The following is a 22,074-nucleotide window of genomic DNA, read 5'->3' as shown; positions in this document are numbered from 1 at the left end:
TTTAGAGCTTCCTAGAATCTACCTAGAATGAACGCTACGTACCATAATGCACACCATTTTGTGGTGATTTTTTTTTATTCTGAGGGCAGTCTCCTGCTATCATACAGCTTATGATTTCCAGTAATAACAATTATTTTTTTTTGCAAGTGGCCAGCTGTTTTATCTGTACAATGATAACTGCAATTTCAATTTAAAAATTCAGCCCTTTTGCAAGAGCCAGGAATTTTTTCATTCACCACATGTGTCTGGATTCCTTTACATTATCCTAACACACACACAATTGTCAAGCTAGACTTTGACAATGAAATTAGTGTCATGGATGAAAAAAAAAAAAGAGCTTTAGCCTCTAGGTGCACCTGTTTACAGCAACTAGGCAGGCTCAGTGAGGGGGGGGGGGCGTGTGTGTGTCAGTCTGCCACTGCAGCTGTTCCATTACCATAAAAACCATAGTATTTATTAAGTTTTAAGCCTTTCTGAACTCCATAACTTTGGCTTACGAAGGGAGGCTGTAATGCTATGTCTGGACTGTGATAATAGTTCAGATAAAGATCCAGCATGTGACTCCTAATGACAGCATTAAGTCTATTGCAAGGAACTATATCAAACTATATGCAGTAAAGCAGACAGCAAATATGAACCATGAAGAATTAATGATTAACTACTCGCTGCATGCTTCACTGGGAACAGCACTGCCATTGAAGGAGTCTGCAACCTCTGCGAAAGAAGTTAATTCACAAACTGGACTTACACAACAAGGTAAAAATCACAAACGCACTGCTTAAACTTTGGGTGTGTGTTTTTCAGGGCAAGAAAGTTATTTCCTTTGCCAATAAATGTCAGGTCTTGTTCATGTCCCCAGTCCAGCAGCTGATTCTATATGGGCAGGACACCCTTGTACCTTCAACAGCCTCTCCACACAAAAACTGAATTTAATGGCAGTCCCAGGCATGTCCACGTGGATTCAGCTAAGGCGTAGGAGTTCCAGTCATGACAAACAAACAACCTCTTAGAACCTGTTATTACATCTTCATTATTCTTTAAAGACTGCTTGTGGTTTTTCTTTTTCTAGGAGAAAGTTGTGTGGGTTTACACTCGTTAATCTTTGTGCATTCTGTATTTTCAGCAACCCATAACATTTGAAAGCTGACTTTGGAGGTGCAGCCTTGTAAATGACTTCTATGTTAACATCCACAGCTTCAAACTAACATCAGTGAGAGAACTGGCTGGAAACCCTGGAGAACCGAATGCTACTGACAGGCTGTGAAGATGACATGCATCTCCCTCCATTCCTGGCAGTGAGGAATTGTTGCCTTGCAACTGCTCTCTTACTTCTGTTCAAGGTACAAATGTTGGCTCCTGCTGCCCTGGGAATTAAATTCAGTGGGAGCCAGAAAAAGTGGGCAGGAGCACCTGCCTCTCCCAGAGATGAAATCCTGCTGTCAGCTGGTGTGTTGTGGGTCACCACTGTCCATATGAACAGCTTGAGAGCCAGCCTGCTCTGCTGCAGTGCAGGGTAGTGGTGCATTGGGAACCTGCCTGGCCTGTGAGGCCCCAGGTCTGCACATCCCCAAAGGTGTGCTGCAGCCAAAATTCTAACCTGCCTCTCCACTCTGAGCACCAGGGATGCACAAGTGGGGAGCGGTGCTGTATGAAGCTCTTTCTGTAATCAATGGAGGAAAGCAGACAACCCCAAAGGTCAATTCAGCCTGCCTCAGGTTTAAATTGCCTGACTGTAGAAGACTGCATTGACAGTGTGAAATGATGAGGCTCTAACCTTAAGGCTTGCTGGAAGTGCATGGTTGTTTACCTAAGTCAAGTGCCAAGTACAGAAAATATGTTTATGCCAATACAGTTCTATTTATGGCACTTCTATTTATCTTGCAATCGTGAATGGGCCTAATGAAAATGAGGATGAGCTCCAGCATATTGAGGAAAGTAGGTTATGATGTTCTCTTCCTAAAACTACAGAAAATTTTCAGTGTTAAACAAGAAGTACTTAATGGTTTGGGTCAGCGTTTTGGCCTGGAATGGTGAAACTCTTGATTGCTCCACCTCCTGGCACCGTATCCCATCACTTTGTAACCAGCACAGCGCATCCTGATTGCATTTATATTCTTGCAACGGCTTTTACATTTGTTTTCTGTTGCTAGATCAGTGGGAATTTGAAGGATTCTGAATTAGTTAGGTTTTACGACAGGTATGAACACCTTAAGCTCCTGTGGTGGACTGACCTTGGCTGGCTGCCAGATGCCCACCCAGCTGCTCTCTCACTCCCCCTCCTCAACAGGATAAGAAGGAGAAAATAGGATGGGAAAGGTCATGGGCTGAGATAAGGAAGGGGAGATCATGCACCAGTTACTGTTATGGGCAAAGCAGACTCTAGATGGAGAAAATTAATTCAATTTATTGCCAGTTAAAATAGAGTAGGATGGCGAGAAACAAAAACTAAGACTAATACACCTTTCCCCTCCTCCCCTTCTTCCCAGGCTCAGCTTGGCTCCTTTGTTCACCATCTCCTCTACCTCCTCCCCCGGGAGCGGCGCAGGGGGATGGGGAGTGGAGGTTGTGGTCAGTCCGTAACAGCTCCTCTCTGCCACTCCTTCCTCCTCACACTTTTCCCTTCCCCTGGCATGGGTCCTTCCCATGGGCTGCAGTTTCTTTCAGGATCCTGCTCTGGTGTGGTACAGGGAAATACCTGCTCCACCGCGGTCTCCTCCAGAGGCTGGCTGCAGGGAAATCTCTGCTCCGGCATATGGAGAACCTCCTCCCCTCCTCTGACCTTGGTGTTCCCTCTGTTGTTTCTCACTCTTTTTGTTCCCTTCTCTACTCTCTGTCCTGTGGGGGTTTTTCCCTTTCTTCAACTCATTTTCCCAGAGGCACAGCCACCTTGCCTGCGGGGCTGAGCCGTGCCCTGGGGTGGGCGGGCTGGAACCGGCTGGAACCGGCTGTGTCCGGCACGGGGCAGCCCCGGCCGCTCCTCAGAGGCTGTCCCGGCAGGCCCTGCTGCACCCAGTACAGCTTCACAGAGGCCCAGATCCATAGGAAGGTTTGCTCCTTTCTGTCTCATCTGATCTAAACATTGCAGGTAATTTTATCAATATGCAAATTTACAGTCACGTGTGGGAGCTCTCTCACCTATTTTATTAATCCAAAATTCAGGTCTCTAGTCTGCAGTTACTGATCAGGGTCCCTCTACAGTCAGTGGAGAGAGACAGGCGCCTTTAGACGCATGTTCAGTACGTCCTAAACTATGGGTGGGTGGGTGGACGGGCCAGACATCCTTCAGCAGGCTCATCTCTCTCCACTGGCTATGGAGGTAGACGAGACTCCATATTACTTCCTTCTTTCTCTTTCCCAGAAGCTGCTGGGTGTCTGTTGTAAAACAACATGTTTCTCTGCCTTTCAGAGAGGAAACAGCCTTTCGTACATGACAATTTGACTTTAGTGTTCCATGGATCAAACAACTTCTGGAATTTCACTATCATGGCAATCCAGCATCTCGTTATGGAGACATCACAGCCCAGTACCACAGCAGGACTTCATGAAGTTTCAGGCAAGTTTTGGAGTCTTTGGGTCTTGGGTATGTGCATGCATGTGTGTGTGTGTGTGTGTGTGTGTGTGCGTGCATACATGGGGTGCATATGTGTGCATTTTTGTGTGTGTGTGTGCGCATACACTGCTAAAAGGAAGAGGTTAGGGAGTGGATTTGAGTGCAAGACCTGTGATCATCCACCCTGGCTGATGAATAGCTCTTTGGCTCTGTTTTGGACCACTCCAACTAGCTGTCTCCAAGACAAATCTTCTCAGGAGGGCCCAAGCCAATCCGTGCCAAATGACTTTTGATTTAGCAGCAGAGACACAGCTATTGCCTGTGCTATAGCAACGTTAGATTACTGTGTGTTGAATGGGCCTGAGGTACAAATAAAGTACTGGGTTTCAAGGAAGAAGTCAGGAAGTGTTTTTAAAAATAAGGATGTGGAATGATGACTCTATGGGAGAGGTCCAGTTTCTCAAACAAAGGCATTTGGAGCCATTTGAGATGCCCTGAGGTACCAAACATGTCCAGTCAGTGCTGGGAAACACAGCACAGAGCCTATGGGGGATTTGCTTCTGGCATGGAAGTCAGGCACTCACTGGGCTATCCTGCACTGCCTACAGTCACAAAAGGGCTGTATGTTTAGGCAACCATATCATACACTTATTCATTAACCACAGGTTTACACATTTTCTTTAAGGAATTTATTTCAAAACCTGTTTTTTCTTTTCTTCTTTTTCTATATAGCTATTTAGGGAATTATTATATCCTTACTGAAAATGAGTAGCAACTTTACATTATGAGTAGACATTGGTTTCAGTATTATTTACCCCCATGACAACTCTGCTGATGAATGTGAGAATGGCGAAACCAGGCCAAAAATGAATGTATGAGAAAGGGGAACTGTTCCTAATATTCACCACTAATTTGAATTCTTTTTATTTGGAAAGGAATTCCTTCTTTTTTTTTTGAAAAAGAATTTAGAATCAGCTAAATCTTTCTCCAACCTGCTTTATAAATTAATCATTGCTTTGGAATATCCAGTTTTATAAATAATAATAAAAAATTGTCCTTGCATTACAAAACCACATTTTCTTTTAATTTAGTGGCTGCTTTCCAAAGCAGGAAGTTAAGAAAATAAAACAACTTTACAGCCAGAGTAAGATAAATAGTACTGTCCTAAGAGGGAATGCTATTTATACTCCCTTTGTATTTCTATTTCCTATTCTGTCCTCTTCCCCATTCCACTGACTGTAGTTAAAATCATAATTTCTGAAGTAATTTTACATTTTCTTTCCAGTGCTAATGCTGTTTTACCCCCTACAGAAATTATAATGATGTGATTGCTAGTGTAGGCAAGCTAAAAAGGACAGCTAACCCTTTAATCTGTGCCATTTAAACCTGGTCTTTGTAGGCAGGTCATTATGATGAAGTAGGTGATGGTTTCACAAGTGTGTTATCATGAGTAGAGTCTTGAAGTTGCATGTGTTCTAACAATTATATTGCTGTCCAAAAATACCCATCTTTCTGAATGTGGGTCCTTTTCTCAGAAGAAGGGGAGGTGACCTAGGTTTCAGCTGGGATGGAGTCACACAGCATTTATGCTGGATCTTTGGTCAGTCTGTATAAAGAAATATATGCTTAGGGTGCTTGGCTTGTCTTCTGGAGCTCTTAGTAGGCACATATGCCTCTTCACTGTGAGTAGAGGGAAACAAGTTGCAGCATTTATCAGGACTGTACTGCTCACTTATGGTGATACATGTCAGGTGTAGGCAGCACATATGCCCTAGAGCTGGGTACTTAAATTAGCCACCCTAGACCTGGATATAGGCTATTATATAAAAGTAGTGCTGTCTTCGTCATCATCATTAACTTAGCAAACAAAAACCTGGAAATAATTCTGGTTTATGGACTCCAAGTAGCTGGGATCAGATAAGGGACAAAGAGAGGAAATGTTTCAGGGAGGCCCTTGTCCTCGGTGGCTGTGTCTATGCAGCAAAAATGCATTTGTTCCAGCTGATGCAAAACAGCCATGTCGCTGTAGCTGAGGCTGTAGCGGCATGGCGCTGGGGCAGCAGCAGTGGGCAACCACATGGGCTAGTGGGAGTAATCCTCGAGTTGTGTCTCCCTGGGATGGCTCACAAGTCTGATGTCACAGAGAACCAGTTGCTTCGTTTCAAAAGAAAGCCAGAGAACTAATTAGTGCTTATGAATTATCTCAAGGACATCAAATAATTGGGAGGGGGGGGGGGGGGTGTGCCAAGATATCTGGCAGTGTAAGAATAACTATTATTTCCTAAATTATTTCCCTGTATGAATAACGTGCTGGCTGTGGTGGAGTCCTCCTGAGACACCTGTCCTGCACTGACTAACTAGGTTAAGCCTAACAGAGGGTCTGGATTTAACTGTAGGTGCACTTTGCGCACTGTAGTCCTTTAATGAATCTAATTATGAGGCCATTCATAATGTGGTATTGTTTAAATGTGGTGCTGGGCAGGAACTTCATAGGGCTGAATCCCATTAATACAAAATGCATGCACAAAAACCAGCGACAGAATTACCCTGCTATCATAAACTCATATCTTTTGGGACTTACGAGTCACTGTAAGCAAATGGAAAAACCAAACTGAAACAATGCAGTGTTAATTGGCAAAACTTTTTCAGGATGAATAAATGTTCTTTCATACAAATCCAAACAGTGCCAGGCACAGTGGAGGCTGATCCCTGTTTAGGATCTACAGGCAATATAGGGAAACTGCACAGTCTGAGGCTGCCTTATCACACTCCTTCAAACGTAAAATAGAGGTGGCAGAGTTAAATCCCTCAGAATACCGGAGCTCTAGTAAGAACAAGCACTGCCCAGTGTTGAACGACATGAAGAAATGCTGATATAAAACAGTGAAACATACCTTTATCCATCCCTCCTCTAAAGCCAGTGACTGGTTTGAGTAAAGCTCAGTCATACCTAGAGCTTTTCCAAATCGGTAATGTGCGTAAGAGCTGTCTGGCAGATGTGGAATAAATCCAAGACAAATGCAGGACATTCTGGATGGGCTGCACGTGCAGCCCAAGGGGCAGTGCTCGGGCTGCCTGTCTGCTGCTGCTCCCTGGAAGTGTTAGGTGAAGGTGGGTGGCCAGACAGGGCACCTCAGAGGAGATGGGACCAGGCTGTCAGATGGCTGGTGACCCCAGATATAAAGCTTTTGACCTGTGCCAGGGCTACCAGACATCCAGAAGTCACAAACAAAACTATAAATGTATCAAAATACACCTAGAGGGAGTCTCTCAGCAGAACGGGGGGGGCTCGTTCAGAAAAATTTGGAAAAGCCCGCTATGTGCTCGAGTGCCTGCAGACAGTGACATGAAACAGATATCAACTCTTCTTGGTCTTTTTGAGGCTCGAACAGTTCTTTTTTAAATGTTGTTAGGTTTTGTGAGCTTATAAATGTTAAAACATGATCAAAGTAACAGTTTGTTCATTAATAATATGCTCTGGAACTGAGCAGTGATTCCTAATTGCAAAATGGGTAGTACTCAGCCCGGCCTTCTGATTGGCTTTAGGGAGCTTGAATGCATGGCCTTATTTCACTGCAAAGCCCTGGCAGACTTTGCACATTAAAATTCTAAACTGTCTAAGTAGGTGTGAAACTAATTTTGTGTTTATTTTTTAAAAACCACCTATGATCATTTAGGGCCATCCACTTCACTTTGGGAGGCCCTTACCGAGCTGCAGGTGGGCCCTAGGAGACAATAAAGCCCACCTCAGAGAGGATAATTTCTTGAATATCATAACCTGAATATTTATAGCTTCTGGAATCGTTGTAGCTACTTATCCATGTTTCCAGCCACAACTTTTCTTAATAAGAAGGGCTTTGAAAAACTTGCTAAATCTGGACATAAAAGGAAACAGAAGTTTTCCTAGTGCAGTGGAATTTTTTAAAAGTCACATAGTAACTTTATTGATGAAACAAGGAAGAAAGCACTTTTCCACCAGACTTTGCAGAGCTTATTTACAAAACACAAGATTTTTTCATTAATGTGTAGGCAACGCAAAGTCATGACAAGGTTTCCTGCAGAGTGAGGACGCTTATGTGGCTAGTCATTTCATCAGTGGGTTATCTCACCTTTGCTTGTGGTGTTTTAATATGTTTATGAGAGACAAACCTTGAGGGTGGGGACAGGGACTTTCAAAGAGAGATGAAAGAACTCAGAGACATTTTGGCATTTTAAAGTTTTATTTAACATGTGAAAATGCGTGCTACATCCTATTTACACAAATGCAAAAATGTTCGCAAATCACCTTGTGCATCTATAATTCATGTCTTGACTGACTGTGCTTTGCAATTCACTTCATCACTGACAGAGACAAGCTCCAAGTCACCAGAATTGGTCAGTGAAGTCCAGAGAGCACTGAAATCATGCTGGCTGACTGGGGTTCACCCTCAGATTCAGACACCTAATTTTGGATATCTAAATAAAAGTGTCTGCATGTAAACTAGAGAGCTAAGCTTCTTTTCCTGTCAGTGGAGAAGTGGAGAGCTAGGGCAGGATTAGTTACCTAAGTGCGGGTATCTGGTGTCACATGAGATAACCAAATGTCTCCCACCAGGTTCTTTCTGGTGCCTCAGAGAGGTTCAGGTCATCTGTAGGTGGGTCCTGTACCTGTCTGTCAGCCCCGTATGGGTGATCTGGATGTCCCAGGCTATCTCAAACGGCACAGATATGTTAGGCCACAGAACTGCACTTTTAATTGTTTGAATCAGGAGCTGCATCCTAGCCTCAGTTGTGTTGCATCAGTGCACTGCAGTATGCACATAACACGGGATCTTTGCTTCTGCTATTGTGTACTCTTCTCTGTATTATTTCTCAGTGCTGCTGTTCAATGGTTTTTGAGAGGTCAGACCTCTGGCTCTGCTATCCTTCCCACCACCTATGTAACGGTTGCATGTAGCTCTGGGAAGACAGAAACTATGGCTTTAACAACAGTGTCTCAAGTAGACAAATTGAGAGAGCATATTAATGGTTAGCATGTAGTTAGATCAATGCGGAAGCATAAACACGCACATACACATGACATATCTACTGTATTGAAGGAGGCATGGGTGCTAACTAATTTTATTCTTAGTATTTATTTATTTCTCAGACTCCAAAGATCTGAAGATGAAGGGACAGCCAGGATGTAGGTGCTAAGCAGTTGTGTGTCTCCTTTTGGCATGAATGACAAAAGAACTACTGGTAAGAGTGCAAGTAAAAATCAGTGCCACTAACTACATTTTCAGAAATAGAGCCAGATTTTCAAAGATCCTGCAGCCAATAACTTCATTGTCCTCTGCAGGGATCGTAGGATGAAAAATGCTTTTGCAAATGTGGTCCTTCTTTCTCAGAGGTACAAAAAGATCCCACCACCACCAAAAGGGGTGACTTTAGCTGCTGAATGAGGTTTCAAACTTAGTGCTAGCAGGTTATAAATCATCTGGGGAAGCTGCAATGCCTTATTGTGAATGATGGGAGCTAGGAAGCATTGCAGTTCTGTGGAAGTGTTATCACTATGTGTGCTTATGTTTACTATGTGCTACTATGTATGCTTATGTTCACATTACTATCTATGCTTGTGTTACCACTACATTTATAAGTGTAGAGACTAAAAGCTAAAGATTCATTTTCCCACTACATGTTGTCGCACTAGATGAGGAGTAATGACTGTAAATGCATAAAAAGAGTCAGCAATGCCATTCTCTGTTCTGTGAGTAAACAATTGCTCTGGAGACCATCTACCATCAGTTTGACAGCTTTGACCATAAGATATTAAAAACCAAGAATCTGCTGTTTCTAGCCATGAGGACTTATCTCCTTTAAAGCAAATCTCACAAATAATAGACTATGAGCCAGATCCTGCTGCCTTTGGATCCAGAAGGAGGAGGCTTTGGTTCTTTAATTAAGTGGTCTGAGTCCTTTTTTTTTCCGCAGTGTTGGAAAAATAAAACAAAAAGACTGATTGATTATAACAACAAGCTGAACACCAGATGTTTTATGAATATATGGCTTCCCCAGCCCACACCCATGTGCATGTAAGAGAAAAAGAAAAACAAAGGACTGTTTATAATTGTCAGAATATTAAAACCTTTGCTTATTCAATGTTCTTTCTTTGCTGGCCTGTTCATGCAGCCAAAAAATTGATTTATGACATAGACCATTCATTGCTTGAGTTTTGCTTTCCAAACTTGGTAGAACTATTTCATGGCCATAGTCAGATGTCTTTCTTTATGTAAATTTTGATAATTTGGAGGCTATCTTTAAACCAGTTACTGAAACCACAGGCCGTAATAACTCACTTGGTTTCATGCACTCTGCTCAGTCCCATCAAGACAAATTGCCGGGTTCGGTGTCCTTTGCCAAAAGAGAGGAACATTCCCTTCTCCTGTTACATAACACTGAGACACTTGAGCGGGAGAGACGGGAACCAAGGCTTGCTGACTAGCAGGTATTCTGCAGCTTTGGGGCTTTCTGCCATGCTTTAGAGTATCTTTTATGGACATCCAAATACTGTTCTCCTACCAATTTGTGAATGCAGCTATTACTAGTGCATCAGCCTTTCCCTGAAAGAAAGGCTGTGGACCACAGCTTTCCTGCTGTACCCATACAAACACTTCCATTTGCTTTTAAAGGTTTTTTTGTTTCAGCAATGCAAGAGTTGGTCCAAGAACATATTAAAAAAAAAAAAGTTCATCATACTGTTGAGTAGTTTCTGTAAAAATCTAAGGTTATTTTTCCAGAGTTGTGAAAGAGCAAAATCCTTCTTAGGATTCATTACTACCTTTAACTCCTTGAATGACAAGGTACCTGAAAGTGATTTTTTAATGGCATTACTGGTTTCATGAGTTTATTGTTTCACATCATTTGATAGTGTTCTAAAACACACTTCAGACTTCACAGGCTGGTTTGAGTCTGGTGCAGCCACACTTTAAAGACAGACAGTGAAACTGAAATCTCTGCGCAAGGCTGCTGTTAGCTTGAATTAGGATCTTGAACTACCTGAATCCATGCTTTGCACGTGCTATACTTTGATGTAACTGAAATGAGAAATGACACTACTGCCTTGTTTAAACTGTGAGATGGCTAAAAAAGTGTCACATAAAATCTCCTCCTTTTCTGTTTGAACTGTTCTTCAGTAGTTTTTATAATCTGTATATTTAAATTGAGATAACTCCCTTAGTATTTTCCCTAACAAATATATATGCATATCTGCATGAGTTTAGCTTGGTTTCTGAGAAGAATGAGGCTTAAGCCATCACACAGTGGAGAGTATGTCCATATGTCTTGCTCATTCTTCCTCCGTAATAACTTTTGAACTAGTTGCTATGTGATAACCAAAACTAACAAGCAGGAGGTCCCAGAAACCCTAACTTCCTACACATTTTGTGGAAACTGACAGTTGTAGAGGCAAGAGAGACCCAAGTAAGGGCTGCTACTGAGGAAAAAGCTGTTATAATCCAGCTCTGTAACACGTGAAGGGTTTGCAGGTGAGCAGTTTGCACACACTGCTGGCTGCAGGACAGCACGTGTTGCTGCTTTCCTGAGCAAAGTGCTGGGGGACACAGGAGGCATCTCGGGGCTATGGAGGGACATGTGGAGTGGGAACACATGAAGAAACAAAGCTAGTTCATCCCACTGCTCATTGAACAATTTATGTGTAGATCTGTATGTATATAGCATGATTAAAAATCTGAATAGGTTTTCTATATACTACTGAAGGCAGTTAGAACTGATCTCTCCTGGTATCAAGTTGGCAATGGCTAGCTGAGGATCTTGGGGCTTTCTTATGCAGTATTTAACCAAAGAAGGAATAAAAATGGAAAAGAGAGGATTCAGATCATAGGCTAGTTATTTCTGGGACTTAAATATTTTGTTAGTTTACTAGACTTCCCAGACTAGACTCCAAGTCTTCATTCTAATGTACAAATCAGCAGGTTTTTTCTGGTGCAGATATGGAGACAAGATTCTGTCAGCATGCTTATTCTCAGTAAGACAATCAAATAGACTATAAAGTTTCTCTTCAATCTATAAGCGGAAACATCTGATAATACATAAATGTTTATCACTTTTTCACTTAAAATAGAAGCATCAGGATTGCCTTTTACAAACAAAATTTTAGAATCCCTGATATTAAAATGCTAAAAAAGTACATCAGGTTATGCTGTAGCCTAGAGAAAATGCAGTGTATTTTTAGCCTTTTTACTAACAGTTTTGATTTCTTGTTGAAATTTTATTTCCATTCAAGAAAGGGTCACTGGAAGACTACCAAAACCAGACATAGCACATTGAATTTTAGTGTAAGGCTTGTAAGAATCCTGATTATCCCTAGTAATAAGTGGAAATTAATCTTCTCCATTTTTTCTTTTGTATTTTCCCGCCTAACTTGCAGTCATGGATTGAAAAAAACCCTTGTGAACTAAGGTGTGGATTAATTTTGAGCACCTGATGGCAGTGCACATGGTCTTTCTATAAAGCTCCATATTATACAATTCTAAAGACATTTATAGTGCTCTGTAATATTGTCACTGAAAATGAGATTCAAAGATTTCAACAGCTGACATATGCTAGGTGGTTAACACAGGCCCAATTCTTCAGTATCACCTCTGCCAGAAGTTACCATCTCCTGTGTTCTTGTTTAAACATTCATTTAACTGTGCTCCAACTGAAATGTTTTGCAACTATCTTGCTTTAAAAATATATGTATAATTTTGGTGGTGGGGACAGTAATAAGAAAATGCCTTAGACTGGGAATATAGTTTCCCTATAGGCTCTCTCTATATTCTTTGAAGAAAGCGAGGCACCTACAAAATGCAGTTAAACGTTTCGAAGGGTTACGTCACCCGCTCAGAGTCAAGGAAAGGGTCAGTAGCAGCTATGTCTGTACCATTGGCACCTCTGTGGGTCTGCACGATCCCTGAGCTGGGGGCACAGAGCCGCTGCAACCAGCCCCAGGAGGTCCACACCACAATGCTTCCCCAGGCAGCTTCAGAAGCCAGGCAGGAGGCTTAGCATGTCACGGTACATCCCTCCCACAGGTGACACTGATAAGATGGGCCTCCATCTTACCAATGACTTACCACTGAGGAGGAGAGAGTGTGTTCGGTGATGGATTAGGGTTAGGTCTTGGGAGATTTAGGAGTAGAGCTGATTTCGTGCATTCAGATTCTTCTGATTTCAGCAGGAGCTGCTCATGGAGCTGTTTCTAAAATCTCCACAAAACCATTACTGGAATCTTCTCTTTGTTCAAAATCCTCAAAGCTATTCAGGTATCGACACTCGGTACTTGCAAAAGCCTATGCCTCAGTTTTCCCTGTGTAAAGAAATGTCCTAGAGTTCTGCCATGTGTCATGGGAGCTAAGGTATTATTGCAGTGGAGCCCCTGAGGTTGTACGGAGCAGGTGCCCTGAAAGTGTATTACAGCCTGCGTTTTCTGCTTGCATGCTTCAATCTCACATCAGAAAATCTCCTTTACAAAGGGTGACATTTCCAGATTTTACACCTGATTTCATCTGAACTTACACTGAAATACACCAATATTCCTAAAGATTTCCGTTCATCTGCATAAAATGCTGGTCTCAGTAACTAAATGTGGATTTAGAGAGCCTATGATTACAGCAACATCTCAAAACCTGGAAGTGTTGAACTGACCATGATCTAAAAATATTCTGTGTAGCATTTCAGTTAGTTGTATCAAGACTGAGGAGTGGACGATGTAACTTTGAATAGCTGAGAATTTTTTTAAGTGAAGAATGGAAAATACATGAAATATCAGACAGTTTGGCAGTTAAAGCAGACAGAAGACAGAAAGAGGAATCGTGATATAATAAATACACAAGGGGAAGAAATAATTCTTTCTCTACTTTTTCCACACACAGGAACACTTAGATGCAACTTCCTTTTCTTAAATGCACCTTTGTATGTCAAATGCATGAGGAACCTGATAATTATATTAATACTAACAAAAGAGGGAATTTGATAGCCTAAAATATGCACACTGTGACCTCAGATTTGTTTTACACAAACCAGATAGTATCAGCCAAAGATAATCTCTGTCACAGAACAGAGACAATGTTTTTCATTCAAATACAGAACTCTGCTATATATAGCCTACTTTATTGTAAACTTTATTTTTCAGAGATGAAATTATTTAGCTCCTTATGAGGTATAATAGTGTAGTCCAAAGCCAAAAGCACCTTTCAAAGCTGATCACTTTCATTCGGATGCATTTCACTATTCTGAGTTTCTAACTTGGTAGGGTAACGAGACAACTATTTTGATTCCATTCATTAAAGGAAAAGAAGAAAGAAAGATAGCAAAGCAGTTGGGGAACAGCCTTTTTGGAAACCGGTCCTACGATGCTTTGGTTTTGAGAGCCGCGCAGTGCAGAGTGTCTGCATCCTCTTCCATTCAGAAGCACAACCCGTGGAGGTGCCCACCTTTTGTGCAACAACCCAGAGCTCAGTGCATCTGGGAGACCTGAGTGCGACTGCATGACCAATGCCTGAATGGAGGAAATCTCCATCGCTCCTGTGGAAGCTGGGCTGCCATTCAGTCAAAGTGGAAAAAAATCATACAGATCAGAGGAAGAATAGTTTAACCCCCTTTAGATAAATGTATGGACTGATGGTGAAGGAGGAACACGTGCATTCAAGTCACTTGGCATCTAGCTCATCAGGTCTGGGATTTGGGTTAGGAATTTCTACTAGGGAATTGAATCCTAATGACTAAATAATAGAGTCCTTGAGAGAGGCCTTATTCTGCTGTCCTCCTGAAAATGACGCATTTGAAATAAATGTGGATTGGGTGAAGAAAATGGCTAGAGGTTTATAGTGTGGATAGTTGGGAAAGAAAGGTCATTCTTTGACTCCAGTTCTGGTAGCTCCCATTTGCCATGCAAAGCAGAACAGCTTTCCACAGAAATGCTCATGTGTTTGCTAGGCTGGTTATGTGCTCCAGAACATTGAAGGACACATTTTAAGCTCACACACTGAATGAGGCAATGGGAAGATTTGAATATTGGCTTCCTACATTGGACAATATTATCCTAACCAGTAAGACATATGCCTCCTCTGATTTGTGAATTGTTCCATATCTCCTTCATAAATGTAGCCTTTCTTTATCAGTTTGTTTCAGAAAGACTTAGATGAGCCAATTTGTAATTTTAGAATGTTTTCCTCATTTTTTGTGCCAACCCAAATTTGCCAAATCTGATTCACATTGAAGAACCTCTTCCAGTTGAAATTGCTTTTTTTTTTCCCAGAAAATAAATTATTTATTGAAAATAATTCACTTGGCCACCCTATGGTGCAGCATTCCTGGCTATGTTATAGGAAAGCAATATATTCTCCTCAGCGCCTGGGCTCCTTGTTCAGTGCATTTTCTGAGGCAAGCTTGGCAGATTAATTCCATATTAACCAAAGAGTGTGATCAGAGGGCCAAACACAGTGGAATATTAATATTTTCATCTGCATAAGCCCCTGAAGTGAGAGGTGTGAGCAAGCTGGAATTTTCTAACCCTACAGGGCAGAAGTGTGAAGGGAGAGATTCAGCCAGGCAGCAGCATGAGCTGCCAAGTGATCGGACAGGAATAAGAGAGGAATCTCTGGCTACTAGTGTTAATCCTCCCAGAGCTACAGTTTGCTGATGGCACTGCCAATCATTCTTACTTTTTTAGTGCACTGCTTTCCTATATGCCTTTATTTATTTATTTTATTTATTTCCTGTAGGATTGAAATCATTAGAAATTACTTTTGAGGCTATGGATTTTCCTGTTGAATCATTGCAATGTCACACCCTAGACAAGTGCCATGGCCCGATGTTACTGCATTGCTCTTGCTGACATTTACCTACTACTAAATAAGAACATTGTTTTTGAGGGAATATGTTCAAAGATGGGAAATGTGGGAAATTTCACATACCAACAGAATGAATGAATGAGAAAAATGGTGTAACAAATGTCCTTGCAGAGGTTTTTTCCTCCTGCATTTTAGAGCAGTGCAGAATGTCCAGAACCATGGAGGTTCCTAGAATTTTGCTTAAAACAAAACAAAGCCCCCTGTTTCTTTTCAGCTTGAAACCACCTGATCCTCATCTAAACCTGGAAGGCTGATATTCTCTTTGTTCTCCGCTTCAATCAATTAAGTGTATGTGCACAGCTTTTTTGAATCTGCTTACTGCTTGCTTATGACACCAGAAGGATGTTCCAAACTGGTGGTCACTGAATTCTTTCACTTAAATCAAAACATTCTGTGGAAATCTAAATTTAACCATCTTTTCTTTCCCCAAGACTGATAATAAGCAGATTCATAAACTAAAGAGGTACAGTATCTCTTTCCAATACAGTGTAAAGACAGAACCGCATCATATATTTAGGCTAGCTGGTAGAGGCCAAATTCAGTCCTCTGCTGCATTCTTTAGGATCATATTGAACTCAATGAGAACCACCTGCACACAGAATTTGACCCCAAAATGAAAGCCTGGCCACAGATTTGATTTGAATTACTTGACTTAGAAGTGAGGTAGGCTTTTTTTTTGGCAGTATTTTTGGAGTAGTTGTAATAGTAATAGTAAAGATAGGACATTTCTCTATGGAATATGTAAGAAAATATTTAGAAATACTTTTGGAAAATAGTGATGACCTGCTGTGCTTTACCATCTTTTAAAATGTGCCATTTTCCTGTGGTATATTGGAGCCATTATGTTTGAGGTAGCAGGGCTTTTTGGTGCCAGATGACTCACAAATTCACCTGAGCAGCAGTTTACAAATGTTAAAAAGCAGAACACTGTCCAGTCTGCCTTGTTTTAAGCAAACCTGTGCACCCACCGCACACTGTAGCTAACTCATTTTAATGTTGTTAAATGACAAAACGTGCAGGTTAAGGAATTTGTTTTCTACTTTGTTTACAAGCCAGAAGTTAAAAATTATTACAATCCTTTAATAATAATAGTCTCAAAAAAAAGAAAAAGAATATTTCTCACTGGCTTAAGCCTAATGTACTTCTATTAGCTCTGCTGCAAATAAGACAATGACTGGAAAATTTGGTCTAACGTTTCTTGAATTTTCCTTAGTTTCCTCAATTAATCATGATAATAATGAAAAATAAGCATTCCGTTACTTAATGTACAACTGACTACGTGCCTGTCAGTGAAGCAACATGACTTCTGAGGTCAGAATCTCAGGTTCAGGTTCCTTCTAAGCAATAGTCCAATGGTGGCAGCAATGTCTAGTTGTTAGATGCTAAAAGAAGTACCCTTGAAATATTTCAAATACTCTCATGTTCTTGAAAGTGAACCACTCATTTAATAAAAGTGTAATCTTGAACAATGGCAAGTGTGAGTGATTAAAACATGTACACTAATCTTTTGAAATATAGTTTCTCTCTCCTTCTCTTTCTTTGTCCCCTTTGTAACCAGAAAAAAACATGAGTGAATTGTACAGGCAGCTCAGAGATGTGTACTTAAAATTGAGTGACTGGATGCCAATGGTATTTTCAAGGACGTGGGATACATTGACTTAAATCAAGGACTGAAACCACTAGAACATGTTCTTAGGCATATTCTCACTCCCCTTCTTCTCTTCTGCTCCTTCAATTCCTCCTCTTCTCTAAAAAAGTGTTTGATTAAATAGAAGAGCTCTCTTGCTTTTTGAACAGTTACCCATTTAGGGCCAGATCAGATACCTTTTCTTAGAATGAGTAGTACCCTCCTTCACAAGAGTCCTTAAGACTGCAACAGTACTAATGGCAGCATACAGTGTTCCTTCAAAGTAACAGTATTCTGGCCATTAAAACACATACCTGCTATAAGGCCACCTATATAAGATGTTTCCATTATGTATTGCAAGCATACAATTATCAAAGGTAGTTTGGACATCAAAAGCAGTGTCGCTGCAATAAAGAGGTGATAGCATGAGCTGAGCAAGGTTTCCTAGGACCCTGAACACAGGTGTGAATAATCAAACTACGTAGAAGCATGTATGCCAGAGTGGTACTGGTACCAAAGGGTGCTCTCTTTGGTACATGCCAGAAGCAGGGAAACTTGTCTAGTCCAAGCTTCAACATGGTTTAGCCACATACACCCACCCATTTTCCCCATGCAGACATTGGACTAGAAATTGCAGCATGGACTGACCTCAAAGTATGTGGCTTGGCTACATCTGAGGCAACTTGCTCCAAACACCTTCCGAGTGGAGGTCACAGGCTCCCCAAGCATTACCTTTACTTGATTATCAATAAAAGAATAGTTTTGCATCTCCGGATTTGCAGTCATCCTGTGGTCTGATACAGAAGGTACTGGAGCAAGGTTTAGGAACAGGATGACAGTGCCCGCAGGGCATCCACCCTCTGGGGAATTTGGCTGCCTGGGCTCAGGGCCAGCACAGAGATGATTTAGGTGTCCAGCCATGACACACCTCAGTGGGGTTACTTCTTCTTTGCCTGGGAGCTGCTTTTAAGCTCTGGCACTCACCTGTGGTCTCTGCCTGAGCTGTACCAGATCTGTGCCTGCAACTGGTCCTGTATGTCCCTGATTTGGACCTTGATCCTGATCCACTGACCTGACTTCGTTGCTTGGCCTTACACCTCGTTCACTGCTATGGGTTTGCAGTGATTAATGGGCTCTCAGTTGATGCTGATCACCATCCTTGGACCTGCCCTGCCCTGCATGGGTGCTGTGGGGCCGGGTCCCTTCTCAGGCAGGCTGCTGCCTGGCCTGCGTTGCCGTGTCCCACGGCTCACGGGCTGCCTCCCCTCTCAGTGCAGCCTGTTCTCACTGCTCCCTGGCCCACAGCATGGGGTTCATCACACCCAGCTGTGGACTTTGGCAGTACCAACGTCATGTCTGATCTACAAGTTTGTATTGCCTTTCTAACAAAAAGAGAAAAACAGATGCTTGTGGTCCATCTGACCTCTCTTATATGGTCATTTTAGATGAAGTAAGTTCTACCCTGGAAGGGCCTGATTCTCTCTATTGATCAAAAAATGAGTCTAGAAAAAGTCTATCAAAGATAAGCATGCACATTGTAGTGTTTGAAATTTGGACAGATGAGTCCCAGCCATGGTGTCCATACCTGTCTCTGACCACCTGTTGGTGTTGTTTCCTGTATTCTACTCTAAATGTTTAGGTTATTATACTTAAGGTTATTATACATTCTTCATTGAGGCATCTCTTACTGTCTGTCTCTGTAGACCACAACACAACATAATACCCCACAACCTGGGTATTGGATTGCTACTGTAATACAGATAATATTAATTTCAGCATTACATCAAATAAAAATACACTAGCTCTCTGAGGCTAAAATTATACTGAAGCCAAAACCTAATCTCAGAAGCGCAATATGGCTTAGTAAAAATTTGAACTAATACTTCCCCCATTTGAGATATTGAAGCACTTTGTGCATTCCTATCAAATTTGTCATATCTATTTCCAGGGGCATTGGGGTGATAGGGAAGAGCTTGGTTAGTGAACCAAAGAATCTGTGACTCAATCACTTCTAGCAATGGTTATTAGTAACCCTTTTGATCTCTGTAAACTGTATGTTCAGTTTCTATAACCTCCTTTGGGTCCAGCTAAACCAATTACTCTCCTAAGAGAAGATGATGTTAGCATAACCACCACTGCATCATGTCTGAGTTGACAATGCTCTCTACTGGGGACAGTCTAATCTCTAAATCTGAAGGTGGTATTGTCTATCTACATTAGGTCAATACATCATCTCCTCCTTTGTGTTTATTGCATTTGGTGACCTGATGGTTGCCTGCTTGAGATATTCATTAAAAGAGTAGTTCAGAATTTTTAAAAGTAGATTTGAAAGGTTAGTTCATAGCAAGAACCAGCCTGATCTTGGAAATTTCTGAGAGCATAACAGCTCCCATATATTTGAGCTACAGGCTGCTTCTTTTCCTTGACCATCCTTACTTTTCGAGCTGTGTTTGATTTTAAGCCCTTGTCCTGGGAGCTCATAGGTTTCCATTCCAAACAGTCTTTTCTTTGTTTTCATTCTTCTGGAATGTGAACATGGATCCTAAGAGACCTGTTTGGCTACAAATGTGTCCAAAACTCAGCTACTGGGGGCCTGTGATGTGTTTCTTTGCTTGCTGGTCATATTAAACATATGGGTATAATTTTGCTTTTTTAAAGTTCTGTGCATGAATTAATGAGTTAATCTAAATTAGCAGAGAAAATAATTGACAGAATTGCTTGCCTCTTGTTAGCCTGAGGGTTGGGAGCAAATGAATGCTCTCAAATCTGCATCTCCCACATGGCATCCCATTGCTGTGCCCACTTGAGTCAAAGGACAAGAAGCAAGTGCTCCTTTGAAGTACTACCTTAAACAAGAGATAAGGAATAGTAAACTTAACAGAAGCCTAACTGATGGCAAACAATTCTGTCTTCTCATGCACACTAAACAATTGCCGAAACTGTCTTTCAACCTGTGTAATGTAATCATGACAGCAATCAACCAAGCCCAGTCTCTTTTTTGCTCTTCCCATGTTATTCTTTTACTTCAGCAGATCTTCCCTATAAAGCTGAGTGATAAGACTATGCAATTGCATCCATGTTTCAGAAGAAACAGTGCACAAGGTAATGACAGGTTTTGTCACCATAGTGGTGTCTGTAAAGAGTTCCCATCTTCCTGTTCCTGAATGATATTGCAGTGGCTTCCTGCAATTACACAATATATTGTCATGCAGATTAGCTACGGGTCACTGCATGGGGATAGGAAACTTCAGAGGTTTCTGTTGAACCTGTCAGGTTGGCAGATCTAACATAATGTTGGGATCCCCTCCAGCATTCCTCTCTATAATCCACACAGCTTATTGCAGGCTTTCTCTGAGAAGGAGATGTAAAACAAGTTGTACTGTTCCCCTGAGGAAATGCCCAAACACCTGTTTTAGGAAGAGAGTCTGTAATTCCTTGAGGGAAGATGAGGACTGCAGGCTTGCAGGAAAGCAAGCTGAAGGAAACTGTAGGGATACAGCAGTGTGTCTTTTGGTAAGACAGGAGAGTCTGAGATCCTTATGGGCTTGGTCTGTCTTCCTCTGAAAAAGGGACATAACAAACATGCACATATAACTAATGTTCTGGGAATGAAAGGAGAAAGACAGTGAATGTGTGGCTTTTTCATTAAGGTTCCAAGGACAAATGTGGGGAAGAGATGTGCTTCCTTGTGCTCAGGAGCTGGCATTTAACAGTGTTCTTGTTATGTATCTAAAGTCAGGGGAAATATCCAATAAACCAAAGAGCTGAGAAGGAGACATCAGAAACAACCTGTAAAGTTAAGTTGAGAAAGGGTGAGCTGAGAAAAGGGTCAGGGCTAACAGAAGCAAGGAAGGAACCAGTCACAGTGTCTGCCTGCGACTTAGAAAATCTCACACATCCAAAGTAAAGGACAATGTATGTGGAGTACAAACCACATGCTGATACTATAATATAAGCCACGTATACTCAGAAGTGCAAATGAAGATTGCATTTAATATGGAAAAAGCCATGGTTTGGAAATTTTATGACAAAACTAAGCTTAAGAATTAAGCCTAGGCTTAAGAACAGACATGTCATGAGCCCTATCAGAAAGCACAGTGGTGTGATATGGTAAGATTAGACAGTGTTTTCAGGATCTAGAAAAGCTGCTTGCCCTCACCCCCTGCCCCTCACCGTGGTGTTTTTGTATATATATAATCAATTAAATTGTGTAGCAAATGTAAGTGATTCCAAAGGACATTAGCCACCTTTCAAGATGTTCTTTTCAGAGGACCTTAAAAATGTTTTCTCCTTTTTAATGGGATCATCTCTGAGAGGAGTTTACACTTTCCCTACCTTTGCAACAGAAAAACTAATGGTCTATGACAATATCAGTAACTATCTCTATTAATCTTTTCCCTGCTTTTCAGGGATACTGTGAGTTACAGGTTTGATAGTATTGTGAACAGCTAAAAAACTACTAGAAAGGCAGCAGAAAACTGGACAGGTCTGGGAATACTTTGGTTTCTCTTCCAGCTCCTTTCACCTAAATCTTCTGCTGAAGGCAGGAGTTCTGGTCCAGGCACCCTAGAAAGCCCGCTGCTCCCTGGTCTGTGGTGTTACTATGGTGGAAAAAGGAAGCATATACTTATATTCCTGCCTTGGTTTAAGCACTCGGTAAAGTCATTGATATGAAAATTCCTTTTTCCTTTTTCTCCATTAAGTGAGTAATCCTACAGAAATTGTTTTTAAAAAATGACCTCCACTCTCGCTCAACAGATGTCTGTCCCTCCTTTCTGTGTCCCCACTGCTGCAATTATCTTCTTGAAGCCATATGGGGAGGAGCATAGGCCAGACATTCAATGAATTGACTCATTTATTAATCATTCATTATCTTTTGTAAGAATGAGTGAATTTACTGGCTTGTGTCTGAACAAGAGTTTTCTGAGCAAATTCTACAAGTCAGCATTTTCTGAGGCTGAAAAGAGCCTGAAGATGAGAAAAGCGCTGTCTTCCTCCATTAACAGTGCTTCCCCCATAATCTG

General features: G+C 41.5%; 1 long non-coding RNA gene across 1 annotated transcript in view; it reads left to right on the top strand.

Moving 5' to 3' along the window:
* The first annotated feature begins 412 nt into the window (after positions 1 to 412).
* Positions 413 to 22,074, top strand: part of LOC142039484 (uncharacterized) — a 98,739-nt gene continuing 77,077 nt past the window's right edge. The window contains exons 1-4 of the long non-coding RNA XR_012652912.1: positions 413 to 756; positions 1,195 to 1,340; positions 3,407 to 3,553; positions 8,679 to 8,770. This is a non-coding gene — a long non-coding RNA (uncharacterized LOC142039484). The remainder of the gene's footprint in view (positions 757 to 1,194; positions 1,341 to 3,406; positions 3,554 to 8,678; positions 8,771 to 22,074) is intronic.

This window comes from Buteo buteo, chromosome 14 (genome assembly GCF_964188355.1).
Source record: "Buteo buteo chromosome 14, bButBut1.hap1.1, whole genome shotgun sequence".
Taxonomy (NCBI): domain Eukaryota; kingdom Metazoa; phylum Chordata; class Aves; order Accipitriformes; family Accipitridae; genus Buteo; species Buteo buteo.
Note: the sequence above shows the minus strand (reverse complement) of the source record. Positions and strands in the feature narration are given on the sequence as shown.